General features: G+C 40.7%; 1 long non-coding RNA gene across 4 annotated transcripts in view; it reads right to left on the reverse strand.

Moving 5' to 3' along the window:
• LOC141577736 (uncharacterized) overlaps positions 1–13,621 on the reverse strand; it is an 83,073-nt gene extending 69,452 nt beyond the window's left edge. For all 4 annotated transcript variants that reach the window (XR_012507113.1, XR_012507112.1, XR_012507111.1 and 1 more), the window contains exon 1: positions 13,073–13,621. This is a non-coding gene — a long non-coding RNA (uncharacterized LOC141577736). The remainder of the gene's footprint in view (positions 1–13,072) is intronic.
• Between the last annotated feature and the right edge of the window lie 269 nt (positions 13,622–13,890).

Genomic DNA, 13,890 nt, shown 5'->3' on the forward strand with positions numbered 1-13,890 from the left:
CCCTATTGTGCTTGGCTTTGGCATCTCAACCTGAGCCCACAGGAAAGTCCCATCTCTTAATTCTACACTGGATTCTATTTCCAGGCTCTAAGAGTGATGAAGGTGCATACAGTTTCCTCAACAACCTTCACATGAGCTATTCGCTTTTCAAATTTTCCAGCAGAAGTAGAAATACCAACCCACACAACTGAAGAAACTACCATTCTTCAAAAGCCAGGGACCCTCCACTGCTCTGTGGTCTCAGAAATAAAGAAGTGATACTGATCAACTATTGTCATGGAAGGAACTACATGAAGCCCGGGTAGCTTAACCTCACACAGAGAGGTTGTTTCTTATTTTGCACTTATTTCTACCGTTGATGATTAAAATTGTTGTGATCATAATTTTAGGAGGAATATGCTTTATTCACCCACAATTCTACTGAGGGTCTACTACTGTTGGGCACTCAGGAGACACAGGTGAAGAACATAGGCAAGTTCCCTGCCCACACTAAGTTTACCTCACTTCAACATCAACTAATAAGTATTCCAACGATGCTGCCACACTCTGTCAGCGACTACCAGTGATTAAGAGAAGATGAAAATGAATATATGTATATTCATGTATGACTGAAGCATTGTGCTGTACACCAGAAATTGAACAACACTGTAAACCAGCTATACTTCAATTTAAAAAAAAAAGTAGGAAAAAACAGAGAGAAAATGATGCCTCTAGCCAATACCAGTATTGCATTATATAATCAGAAAAAGCATCTAAGCTATTAAAAACATAACATACACACACTCACATCATACCATGTAAGCACTAGAATTGAAATTCTTCAAGATTATGTGTTACAAAGCAGGTATTTTGTGGTCACACCCTTTTTTGGCTGAGTAGTGGTGCCATAACATTGTACCCAACACAATGAGAGGAAGAGAAAGGCTCCCCTTTCCCAAAATGTTACAGCAAGATTCTCATGCAAAGATGAATTAATCCATTGTGTTTCCAAAAGGCATTGCACAGTTTTGCCTTGATCAGAAGTAGTTACACTTTGAGGGTTTTTTTCCCAAAATTCTAATGGTTATGTTGATAACTGGGGAGGCTATGAATGTGGGGGGCTGAGGGTGGATGAGAAATCTCTGAAATTTTTTCTCAATTTTGCTGTGAACCTAAAACTACTCTAAAAAAAGTTTTTAAAAACATTTTAATGGATTCCATGTTTCTATTACCCATAATAAGATGAAAACTGTAATTGACGTCCACTTTGCTTCTCCTCTAATGGGAGATACTTTCCAACATCTCCCATCCTCCACTTCCTCTACATTTGCATTGAATAGAACCAAACACTGTCCCAGCCAGGACTTGCCACCTCGGTCTACCTAAAATGAATATTATATCCTTTCAAGAACTAATCATTTCTTCCTATAGACCCAGTTCTCTTGTTCTTGTAGCCAGAAACACCCCTCACTTCGGGACTGCTTGGCCTCAACTTTGGGGTCCAAAAGACTCTTTGTGGGGGGGGGGTGTGTTCATATTCCTCACCCATCAGGGGTTGAGAAGGGGAGATAAATATGAATACAGTCATCCCTCTATATCTGCAGGAGGTTGGTTCCAAGACTCCCACGGGCACCAAAATCCAAAGATGCTTAAGTTCCTAAGTCCCTTATATAAAATGATGTAGTATTTGCATATAACCTACACATCCACCAGTAGACTTTAAATCATCTCTAGATTGCTTTTACTACCTAACGCAGTGTAAGTGCTATGTAAATAGGTATAAATACTATGAAAATAGTTACCAGCACATAACAAATTCAAGTTTTGCTTTTGGAAGTCTTCCAGAATTTCTTTTTCCCAATATTTTTCATCTCCAGTTGGTTGAATCTGCAGATGTAGAACTCGCAGATAAAGAGGGTAGGCCAATTGCATAGTTAAACAAACGTCATCCAGAAGAAAGTGTGTAGGGCATCAGGTCTAAGTCCCTCATTTTTCAGATGGAGAAACTGAAGCCTGGGGAGATTAAAGGACTCGTCCAGAGGCACACGGTTAGTAATCAACAGTGCCAGAGATGTGAGAAGTGCGGGGTCTTCAGACTCCCCCTCCAGTGGGCTTTTCGCCCCAGTGCACTTTTTACTTTATCCTCTACAATCTTTCTCTTCGCCATTAGTTCCTCATCTGTAGAACAGGAATAATAACCATTCTGCCCACCTCACAGGGCTGTTGTGAGAATTAATGAGCTAACACATGTGAATGTGCCTTAAAACCCTTGCAAATGTCAGATGCTATTTCAAATGAAAATGATTTCAATCAAGGAAATGAACGCATAACTTAAAGAATAGATAATAAAGTAATTCACAAATGAGATATACTCTGCAGATGACTTCTAGCACTTATAATTACGTTTTCAATTAAATCTAAGTACCCAATAGAACCGAAGGGAAAATAAGATTGTTTTGAGTGCACAGGGCTAACAGAAATCAGCAGGTGCCTAATGGAAATTAGGCAGCTACATGGGGCCTAATGAAAATTGGGTTATGTCGCTGAAAGCAGGGGATTATGTTATGGCCTGTATTTCCCTTCCGCCATTGCCTCACTTTCACGACACCCTCGTCAGTAATAGAGCTTTGAGGTTATTATCTTAATGGATATGATTGCATTGTCTTATTCAAGGCGAAAGCGGCCTGTTCAACAGAAGTGAGTCCACAGAAACAGAAATTCTTTGGTCTGACATTTAAACTGTGCTCAAGTTTTAGAAAATTCTGAGGAAGCAAAAATGGGAATGAGGTGGGGAGAAAACAGAGGGGAAAACCATGACTTCCTGGATTGTTTAACCTGTATGCAGACACTAAGGTTGGAATAAAAAACTGGAACTTCATTCATTGCAAGTCGTGGGCCAACATGCATGGCTGGTATTGAGCAAGACTAATTATTCAGGGAGATAAGTTATAGTAGTAAGGAAATTTCCTTAACTTGGGCATCGAGTAGAGAAAGTCCCCAAGTAGCAAACGTTATATACAGCCTCCCCTCCTAAGTAGACCCCTGCCTGTGCACAGTTACCCGTTACAGCCATCTCCTGATACATACACCCCGCAAATCCCTTTCAACCAGCAACTAAACTGTGTAGGTCACTTCATGAGCCACACAGAGAATATCTAATTCAGCCCTTCTTTCTCACCACCTTCTTTCTGTCAATAAAAAGATTAAGTGGCAGCAAGACAGCCCTTAAGTGAAATGATAAGAACTGAGACTAAACACCTGCCTCTGAAGGCCAGGCAGGCACTTGGGAAACGGGCACTTAGGAGAGACCAGCCCGTGGGCAGGGCGTGGAGCCAGGAGAGTGAAATAATAGGGGTGGGTAAATCAGAGCAGTGGGGAGTCCTAGAGCAAGTCAAGTTCAGAGATCCAGGCAGCAAAAAGGTCTGGCTGCTGGTGGCTGGAAACCCACTTGGAGAACAGTGTTCAAGGGCAGATATGCAGGGTCAAGGCAGAACCTCTGCCCCAGGAGAGCTGAAGCCTTGACCAGAAAGTCAGGCAGAGCCGAAGGATGCAGGATGATAGGACAAAGACTCAGTCACTACAACAGAGATACAAGATGGAAGTTGGTCCAAAGAACAGGCAAAGGTCTCATTTACGGAAATAAAGGGCAAGATTGGGGCAGGCTGGCCTGCACTGAGAGTGGTCTCAACGCCCAACAGCCAAATTCTGCCCTGGCTTTTTTTTTTTTTTTTTTTTTTTTTTTCCCTCTTCTCCTGAGTTGGAAGAGGTCCTCAAACCTGGGACAGAGCTGAGTAGAAACCAAAGTTTGGTCTTGCTGTTGGGACTAGCTGCTCCTGTAATGTTCTGTGTATATCTCTATTTATTTACTCTCCAAAGCACTTACTATATTTCAGGTATTCTTTTGCATATTTCACAAATATTAATTCCTGCAACAACCCTATGGTGTACGTACAGTGATGCTCCCCATTTTGCAAGTAAAGAAACTAGACATGGAGAAGTTAAGTGACTTGTCCAAGAGCACCCAGATAGGAAGTGGCAGAGCAAGAATTTGAAACCAAGCACTCAGGCTCAGAGTTCATGTTTCTAACCATTACCCCACACCATTTTGCTACTTTTGTCGTGATCTACCTGTGTTTCTCTTCCCTTCTACAGTCTAAGATATGGTCTCTGCATAGAGAATTTGGGTCATCTTGCACCTCCAGTGCCTAGTACCTCGTGGGCCTTAATAAATGGCTGATGGATGGACAGATAAATAAACAAAGAATGAATGAATGAATATGTGCTTGGCATATTAAACATACAAACACCAGGGATTGTCGGGTCCTTGACAAAGGGAGTAACAAGGGGACGCTGAATTCGGTTAATGTGATCTGTAAGACTGTGCGACAGAAGGCAGCCAGGATCCGAGACAGGGAGTGGCTGGTGGAGCTCCATGGGGGAGGGGGGGATCTGGCTCATAACAGGAGCTGTGGATCAGCTGCTTAAAAAAGCAGCTGAGGTCAGAGGAGGCTGGGGCACAGGAAATGATTGTACAATAATCTGCTCCTTGTAAATGCCCCACCTCCCACTTGCTATGTGGTATTTTGGAGGTTCTGCCCCACACCTGAGAGAATAGTGGATTTGATCAACTATAATTTGTATGCAGAAATGACTGTTCCCATAGATCATTGTCAATAGTTTTACTGGACTGGCACACCACCACCGCTGGGTAAAGTAGGCTGTAACAAGCATGGCTTGAATTCAACCATTGAAAGGACAGACCAATATTTAAAACAGAACTGACCTGCCTGAAAGCATAAAAGCCAGAAAGATCACTTCTGAAAGAGGTATTCATAAATGTTTGATTGTACTTTTGGGCACAGATGTGGGTACATGTAGGAGGTAAGGTGGACACATAGCACATCCACTCACTTCTCCCTCCCCCGTCATTCCCTCTCCAACCAGGACCATCAAGCCAGACCATGAGTCTGTAATCAGTTAGGCATCACTTGTAATTTCAAGAGAAGGAGAAAGTAAAAGTAGCTAATGTTTGTTGAGCACTTACTCGGTGCTGGGTTTCATTCCAAGGGCTTCACATACATTAACTTATTGAGACCTCATGACAACCCCCACTTTGCAGAGGCAAAAAAAGAGGCATGGCAAGCTTAGGCAATCTGTCCAAGGTCAAGTGGCAAATAATTGGTAGAGGCAGGATTCAAACTCAAGGCAGTGCTTAGAAGCACAACTAAGCACAACGTACTTAGAAGCACAACTCTGTACAGATCGTCCACTCTGAGCCCAGCAAATAATGGAATGACCAGAATGTAAACTAGCAGCCACACCCAATTCAACCTCGTCTACCCATCTGGAGCCCGTGGACTGTGTATTTGCTCACGCCTGTGCTAAATCCCCAGAATGCTTTTCTTCTAGGCTTAACAGAGGTAAGGGAGAATAAGCACCCCAAAAGCTTCCACAGATGGACAGCAGAGCTTCAGGACAGAGCCTTTCCTAATCACTGGCGGGGCACAAACAGATCCAAGAAATATTCAGTCCAAGATACAGCAATGAATTCTGCTCCATGCTATGTTAGCACAAGCTACTATTTCAAGTGTCTATTTTTTTCAAGCCACTATTACTGTCCCCAGGCTCCCCAACACACTTTCTTCAGACCAAACTTATTCAAATTAGAGAATGCCTCTACATGACTACGAAGCCTTTGGCATCAGATTTCCACCTTGGCAAGAAACCAGAGTAAGAAGGCCCTCCTCAGCCCAGAGGACCAAGCCCATCCAAAGCAAACAGTTCCCATAACTGTTTACGGTAGAACAAGCTTCTTTCTTTAAACAGGGCAGATGTGGAAAATCACCCAGCGAGATGCTGCTTGTTATTTCAGCACTTCTGAAATTCAGGAAGGGGGCCATCCCAGCCAGAGATCCAGCCCCCTCTTCAAATGAGGAGCGCACAAGTTGGGAAACAGATCAAATGTCTTATTGGAGGCTATAAAGATTTAGTTGTTCTCTAAAGGCATGTTTTTATCATAATTACTTAAACAGCGACTATGTTTAATATCTCCACTTTAATAGCACCTCCTGACACAGCTTGCAAATCCTCCCTGCTTTGCTGTGACACCACCCAGAGGAAATTCACAATCTGTCTGTGTTTCTCTGGCCTGACACTGGCAAAACCAGGGAAAAAACCTTGGTTGAGTTACTTCCCAGTCATTGGCTTCTACTGCTGGATGATTCCAGTTTTCTAGTTATAAATAAGGACTATTACATTATTACTGACGTACTTTAAGACTACCAGTAACATATGCTAAATTTTTAAAGAAAATATTTGCGAGGATTCACAGACCCAAGTCTGAAATTTGCTAAGCCAAAATAAAACATCTAAATGACATGCAGGTTAGTTGACAGCTTTACAAAACACCGGATAAGGTCTAAGTATTAGGAATATGACCTAAGCTAGTATATGAGTGATTTGAATAAATCTACATGGATTTGAACTTGTCTTTTTTTTCTAGTTTCCCAAGTCAGGCATCCCTTATACTGCTTAATAGAGCATTTACTGTTTTCAGTTCTGAAATGACTAGGCCAATGAAAATAATAGACGATATTAAAAGCATTGGGAACAGCAAAACTACGTTTAATTTTTATTTATATAGGAGTCAATTCCAGAAATGGAAAAGACTCTCTAGACAATACGCAAAGAGAAAAATCACTCACTTAAATCTCCATGTTCCTTTACCCTAAAAAGGGGAGAAGTAGGCAGGATCTTAAAGAGGGGCTTACGTACTTTTGTTTAAAATAAAGTAGGTATCTGGTGCCTTCCAGGAGTTAGTTAATTCGTGATTACCCCAGATCCTGACAACCAATGATGCAGGGAAAAAAGCCATTGGGATGGACATGACCATCTGAACCTCTGGCTTTTCCCTTCTGTATGTGCAGTTAATAATGAGAAGGCCTTTTGGCAGCATCTGCTTCTCTTTGCCCCAATGTGAAAGGCTGAGAGGGGACGTCAGTGGTACCATCAGCTTGGCCAAGGCACTGGCATGTGCCCTCAGCAGCTGCCAGTGCCTCCAGAAAACTCTTCTCCCCACAGGTCAGCTTTTGTATTTCTAATCCCAGGAATTCGGGTGCCCTGCGTGGAAATACAACCTCTGCTGTGTCAGCCTGGGAAATAAACAACACCAGCTCCAGGCCCCGGGGCTATCACTATGTTTATAATTCCCCAAAAATGGTTTTAAAAAAGCCCCACAAATACACAGATATGTACACTTTTGTACACATATTTTTGTTAGGGATTGCTTGAAATGTAAAAATTGTATTTTACTCAGATGTTGCTGTCTCCGTTCTTTTTTAAAGCAAGGGAGATGCATCATCAAGAGCCTTGGCTCTTTTAGAGAGAGAGTTTTTAGTTTTGAGCAGAGGGGGAAAGATGAAGAAATAATATTATAATTACTGCTAGATTATTTACAATTAGAAACAGAATTTGGAAGCATATGCAATGAGTATTTAATACTTTAATGACTATTATTAACATGTCCTTCTTTTGTTTTATTAAAATGCTTAATACCCTTCTCCATTCACTATCATTTCATGTCCTCATTCGCAGAGCACTATAATAATCATTCTGTTAATCACATGATTATTCCAAGTTTTCAACACTAGATGATGTTGAACATATGCTTACATATAGACTCCAGCTTCCTCTCTTAGGCCAGGCTGAAGACATCCACCACATCAAACCAAAGGCACACATTTCCGTTTGAGTCAGTTGTGTTTGTTTTCTCTTTATTTACAAACCCTACCTCTTCCCAGAAAGAATTTGAAGCTGCTATTATAGTCAGTTAGTCACACCAGTCCTTAGGACTCTGACAGCGGGTAAAAACCAGTATTTCTGGTTCCTTCCTGCCTATGGAACCTCATGCAGCAACAGGAGACCTGTGCAGACTGGCTCAGACACCTGCCAGCAGAACCTGCCATTCCGGCTTCCTTCATCCACCAAAAGTGGAGCCAGCCCACGTTGTGAACTCTACAGAGGCTGCCCTTCTTCCCAGTACAGAATAGACCATCACTACCACCAATACCCCTCCCTCTCCCAGGGGAAAAAAAAACATACCCAACTTCAGAGCAGTTGCTCAAAGACATTATGTCCTAGATTCTGACTGTCAACTGTCAACACAGTCAACACAATCACGCTTCTGCCAACTCACAGGGTACACATCTGTGTTCTGTCATCAGTGTACTTTCTTCTCATCCAGACAGCTTTCCAAATCTAGTCTTCCCATTCACGTATTTCTACTGTTCATTAAAAGCCAAAGATTTTCCAAGGAATTCCTGCTAAATGGCCAGACAGCCAATCAATGTTTTGATAGCCCAGAGAAACAATGTTCCTCCTAGGTTATGAACTTGTCACCCTCATTTAACTCTGGACAATTCTTATATAAGAGCTCCCAGAGAGAGGGAAAAAATCTGACTCCACAGCAACGAGGACTGATGATCCAAGTGGCAATTTTCTTTCTTGAGTAGGAATTAAATCAACACACTAGTTGAAACCTGTCCCTCCAGTCCTGATACATTTTGATTTTGTGAAAATGCAAAGATGCTCACTAAAGGAATATGATCCAAAGGATAACTTAATTCATTCTCCCATTTTCTCATAGCTTCTAATTAGAAGCTGCTCTTGACTTTCTCTTTAAACCTACTGTCAAGTCTTATTGGTGCAGAATAACCAGAGCACAGTCCTCAACCACTTACTGAAGCCCAGCAAAGCCTCAACTCAAAGCTCTATCTGAGAGTCCTCCAACCCTCCTTCTGCAACCAGCCTTCCTTCCTAAGGTTCAGCAAGAGTCCTGATGGAAAGAAAAGAAGCTGGCCAGGGCAGCCAGCTCCTCTCATTGTTCAGGAAATTCACTGTCAGCCTTTCCTTCCCTTCTCTCCTTCAGCCACTGACTGTCAGCAAACTTTCCTCAACACCAGGTTGTTTCAAGGCTTTCAGGAGAAACTTCGCCTCTCAGAAAAATATTATGTCCAATGCTGGAGAGGATGTGGAGAAAAGGGAACCCTCCTACACTGTTGGTGGGAATGTAAATTGGTGCAGTCACTATGGAAAACAGTATGGAGGTTCCTTAAAAAACTAAAAATAACTTACCATGTGATCCAGCAATTCCAGTCTAGCTAGAATATAATTTGAAAAGATAATGCACCCCAATGTTCACAACAGCATTATTTACAATGGCCAAGACATGGAAACAATTTAAATGCCCATCAACAGATGAATGAAAAAAGATGTGGTATATACATACAATGGAATACTACTCAACCATAAAAAGGAATGAAATAATGCCATTTGCAGCAACATGGATGGACCTAGAGATTTTCATACCAAAAGAAGTAAGTCAGAGAAAGACAAATATCATATGATATGACTTACATATAGAATCTAAAATATGATACAAATGAACTTATTTACAAAATAGAAGTAAACTCACAGACATAGAAAACAAACTTAAGGTTACCAAAGGTGAGCAGTGTGGGTGGGGAGGGATAAATTAGGATTTTGAGATTAGCAGACACAAACTAGTATATATAAAATAGATAAACAACAAGGTTCTTCTGTATAGCACTGGGAACTGTATTCAATATCCTGTAATAAATGGTAATGGAAAAGAATCTGAAAAAGAATATATACACATATATAACTGGATCACTTTGCTGTACACCTGAAACTAATGTAACATAATAAATCAACTATATTTCAATAACAAAAATTATTTTAAAGAATATTATGTCCTTCACCAAAGCAACTCGGTATCCCAGACCCAGCATGAGACCTGGAGCACAGAGATATCAATAAACATTATATGAATGAATGATTGTTCTTCTCTGACACTTCCCCCTTATAACCCCAATACCTGGAACACCCCCTCTTTAACTCTAAACACCTCTAACTATTATCCATTAACTGTAACAGCTTTTATAGGAAGATTGTCAAATTGAAAGGGGGAAGACTCCTGAGGATTAAGATAAAGTCAAATTGCCATGGTATTTTTTTCTACTTTCAGTATTAATTTCAATGCATAACAAATAATTACCTAATTTTATTTCAGTGATGTTTATTTATTCTTTTACACAGAGCATCAGTATTGGATATTTTACTCTTATGGATGTCAGGGATTATATCTAATTAACCAATCTCTAAAAGCAAATAAACTTTTAAAAAATAAATTAAAAAATTAAATTAAATTAAAAAATAATGGTACAGAAATATTGTCTATCTACATATCTTCTATTTAACTAGAGAAGATAAATAGCTTTTTTTTAAAAAAAAAAAAAAGAGAGATACAGCGGTGCTGAAGAGTCAATACACAAATCAAATATTCCCTTTGTTTCTTTATTCCCATCCAAAAGATCTCTGTTTATCCCCCATGGAACTGATTTGAGGTCAAATGGGAGCATGTATGCAAATAGGGTTGGAGAGGTAGAAAGCAATATTAGAAATGAAAGATGCTGTTGCAATCTCATTGTTATTTCTGTAGTCATCAGCCGGTTAATTCTACTGAAGATAGCAAGAGGGAGGTTTGCCATGTGATTGTGTAACTCTAGGCCCAGTGCTTAGTCTGCAAACACTAAGAACACCATTAAAGAAAACAGCTTGGGGTCCAGAGAGAAGCACAGGAGTAAAGAGGAGAAATCAGCACTCCAAGACAGGGAAAAATCAGTGGCTCAGGTGGCTTCACATGCGAAGCCCTTTGAAGTGGAATCTTCTCTGCTATTTTCCATCACCTACTCCAGACATCCCCCGCTTCAGTGCCTTACTATACGTAGTTTCCACTGGTAGTACTAACAAGCGCGAGTGATATGGAAGACAAGCCACTCAGTTATCTCAGCAAAGGGTTTACATTAGCGTGTGTGAGAAAGACTCAGATAGCCTCACCAAATGGTGATTTTTTTTTTTAATCCTTAATCCATTATGAAGTAATTTCCTCTAGCCATTGCACTATTTCTCTGACATTAAAGGGCAGAGTAGTTGTCCTCACAGGAAAGTTTCTGAACTTTGTGTAATTTGTTTTGTATACTTCAACAAATTTTTAATAATTAACCTGGTTTCTGGCCCTGCCGTTCTACTGAAATAACTCTCTTAAAAGGCATCAATCACCATCTAATCACTAAATCCCATTTCTTCTTGGTCTGCTTCCTGCCTGAGCCCTCTACTGCAGTCCTCAGTGTTGCTCAACTTCTTCCTGAAAGCCTCTTACATTTTATCACACTGCATTCTCCAGGTCAGACCGCTCCTTCAGTATCTTAATACCACTTCTTCCTACTGCTGCTAAAACCAGATTTTCCCCAAAAGTTCCCCATGCTCTTCTTTTTTCTCTTGATGTGGTTTTTCTTGATAATCTTATTTCTTTCACAACTTCTGCTACTACCTCTGCATGTCCATCCACATTCCTACTCTCAGAATCTCTCTAGACAGGCTTCCAACTACCCCTCAGACTCAACGCATTCACAGACCTACTCTTTCTCTTGACTTTGATATTTCCACAAATGGGACTACCATCTTCCCAGTCACCCAAATTCTTGGAGATTCACACCTATGACCTTCATTTCACTTTTCTGGGACATTCTTTTGCTTCAAGCCACCTTGGCATCACATTGCTTGTAGACTCACTAATGGCATCTAAGAGAACGTCCCTTGTAATCTGGTCAATAGTACACTTACCTTATATTCCCTTCTAGATATAAGCTCCTTGAGAAAAAGACCGTGCTTTCCACAACTTTGTACACCCTGCAGAGTCCAGCACAGAGTCTGGTGCATAGTAGGTATATTCAGTTGAAAAAGTAAACCTGAGCATTCACTGATACATTTTATTCACATGTTCCACCATCCTTTGTCATCTGCAGTCAACAATGCTGAGCTCAAATTATACTTAATCTCAGTACTCTGAGGAAAACTGTCAAAGAAACATTCTAAATAATACCACAACACGCAGAGTTCCTGCTGTACTGAATTTATTGTGTGTGCAGCTCATATTTTCAATCATTGGTTTCATATAAAAAAATTTATATTTGGAAGGCAGACTGGAATGTGTGGGGAACCAAATTCACATTCTCATGCAAAAGCTATTCCCTGGGTTTGCTTCCTCAGTGGTGGAATCCCTTCTCCAGTTCTCTATAATTTGCTTGTTCTGTTATTACTCCCACACTCAGTTATGAGAGCTCCTTATTGTTAAAAGCTACACTCAAAACATCACAATGTTAATTCAGGGAAAGCACACAGCTCTGAGGGTGACTCAGCATTGTAAAGAAGCCCACGTTCCTGCTTGTGCTGATAGCTTCACCGACTCCGGGTTTGGTGTCAACTGAGCCCAGATCACAAGTTTTACGTTTAGGGGCTGGTTTTTGTTTTGTTTGGTAACAGAAAAAGGAGGATAATGGAAAGTAACATGGTCAAGCTGTCTGACATCCTGGCCAGCATTCCAATGCCAGATGCGTGGTTTTAAATCCACCAATAGGAAGAGAGCAGATGTTGGGTTTCTTGTAGCCTGAGGAACTGAAAAGAAGCTTGCACCAACCTGCACTCTGACACACACAGAGGTTTAAGAAAATCTGAACAAATCATTCCACTGGTCTCTTCTTACTTAAAGGGCTATAGACAGGTAAATTGAGAGAGTCCTATCTCTGCCCTAAGGATTTTGCCAGTTTCATCATTTTAAAGAAAAAACAATAGGCAGTTCATGCCTAAACCTGAATTTTCAAGAGCACTTCATCCAGTTCAACAGTTCATTTTTTTTTTAATGTCCGGCTAGTGGACAGTATGACGCTAACACACATACACCAGCATCATTCATGTGTGAAAAGTTTAATTTACTAAGTCAATCAGCAATGCTACAACCACAGAATTGAAGATGCATTTACAACTCAAGTTTGGTTCACATCTAATAATGACTGACAACATTTCAAGCTAACATTTGGACATTAGCGGTTTGTTGAACATTAGCTGAAAATAAATCTCTTCCTGAGACAGTGCTGCCAGATTGTTTTTAACAAAGCAAAGTTCAGACAGTATCGCTCATCTGCTTACTCCTCCCTACTCCCCACAATCTACCTACCTGTTTTCAACGCATTTCTTCACACTCCCGAATTCCAGCCAACGGAACAATTCACTCTTCCCCTGTACCGTCTCATGGATTTTTGCTTCTATATTTGATGTGCTCTTCTCTGATCTCACTCTCAAATCTCAGTTCCAATGTTACTTCCTCCATCCATGAGCATTCCTCGACTCTCCTTCCTCCAACCTCTCACTTTATCTGTATCTCTAAAATAATTCACATCATTTTCTATTTTGCAGTTTTTAATTATTTCTATCTAACTTGATTTCCCCTGCTAACCTGCCAACTCTCTCAAGGAAAAAATCCACAGAGAATTTTTTCTTTTTTATAATATATTTAGAGCATATGTTACAATGTTTGCATGTAGAGGTCCGTTATTATACCTTGGAATAAAAGCACAAATGCTTCCCAAAGTGTAAATGAGAATGGAAAACTGTCAGTGGCTTGACTGTACTTTTCAGGTCTATGAGTCCTCCCCTGGGGTTAATAGTCATTGCTATGATTAGCATGACCTCTCATGACTGTCCTTCTGCAAAATGAGCCACTTCATGTTTGCTCTGTGCCGAACTTTTCCATCGTTAGTGGCTGTTCTTCAGCATATAGAGGCTTCATGACACAATTCCGTAAGCTCTGTTAGAAGCAAGTATGAGGCGTGTGTTTTATAACTTGCCATGAAAAAGAGCAAAAAAATTACACTTTCTATTCTAACTAAGGCAGTGCCAGCAATGCTGAAGCAGCCAGCCCGTGGTCACTAAAGTCTTGCCAAGTGTTCTTACATTATCAACTCCATTGATATCAAACCAGTTGTCGTCATCGTC

Source organism: Camelus bactrianus, chromosome 5 (assembly GCF_048773025.1).
Source record: "Camelus bactrianus isolate YW-2024 breed Bactrian camel chromosome 5, ASM4877302v1, whole genome shotgun sequence".
Lineage (NCBI taxonomy): Eukaryota > Metazoa > Chordata > Mammalia > Artiodactyla > Camelidae > Camelus > Camelus bactrianus.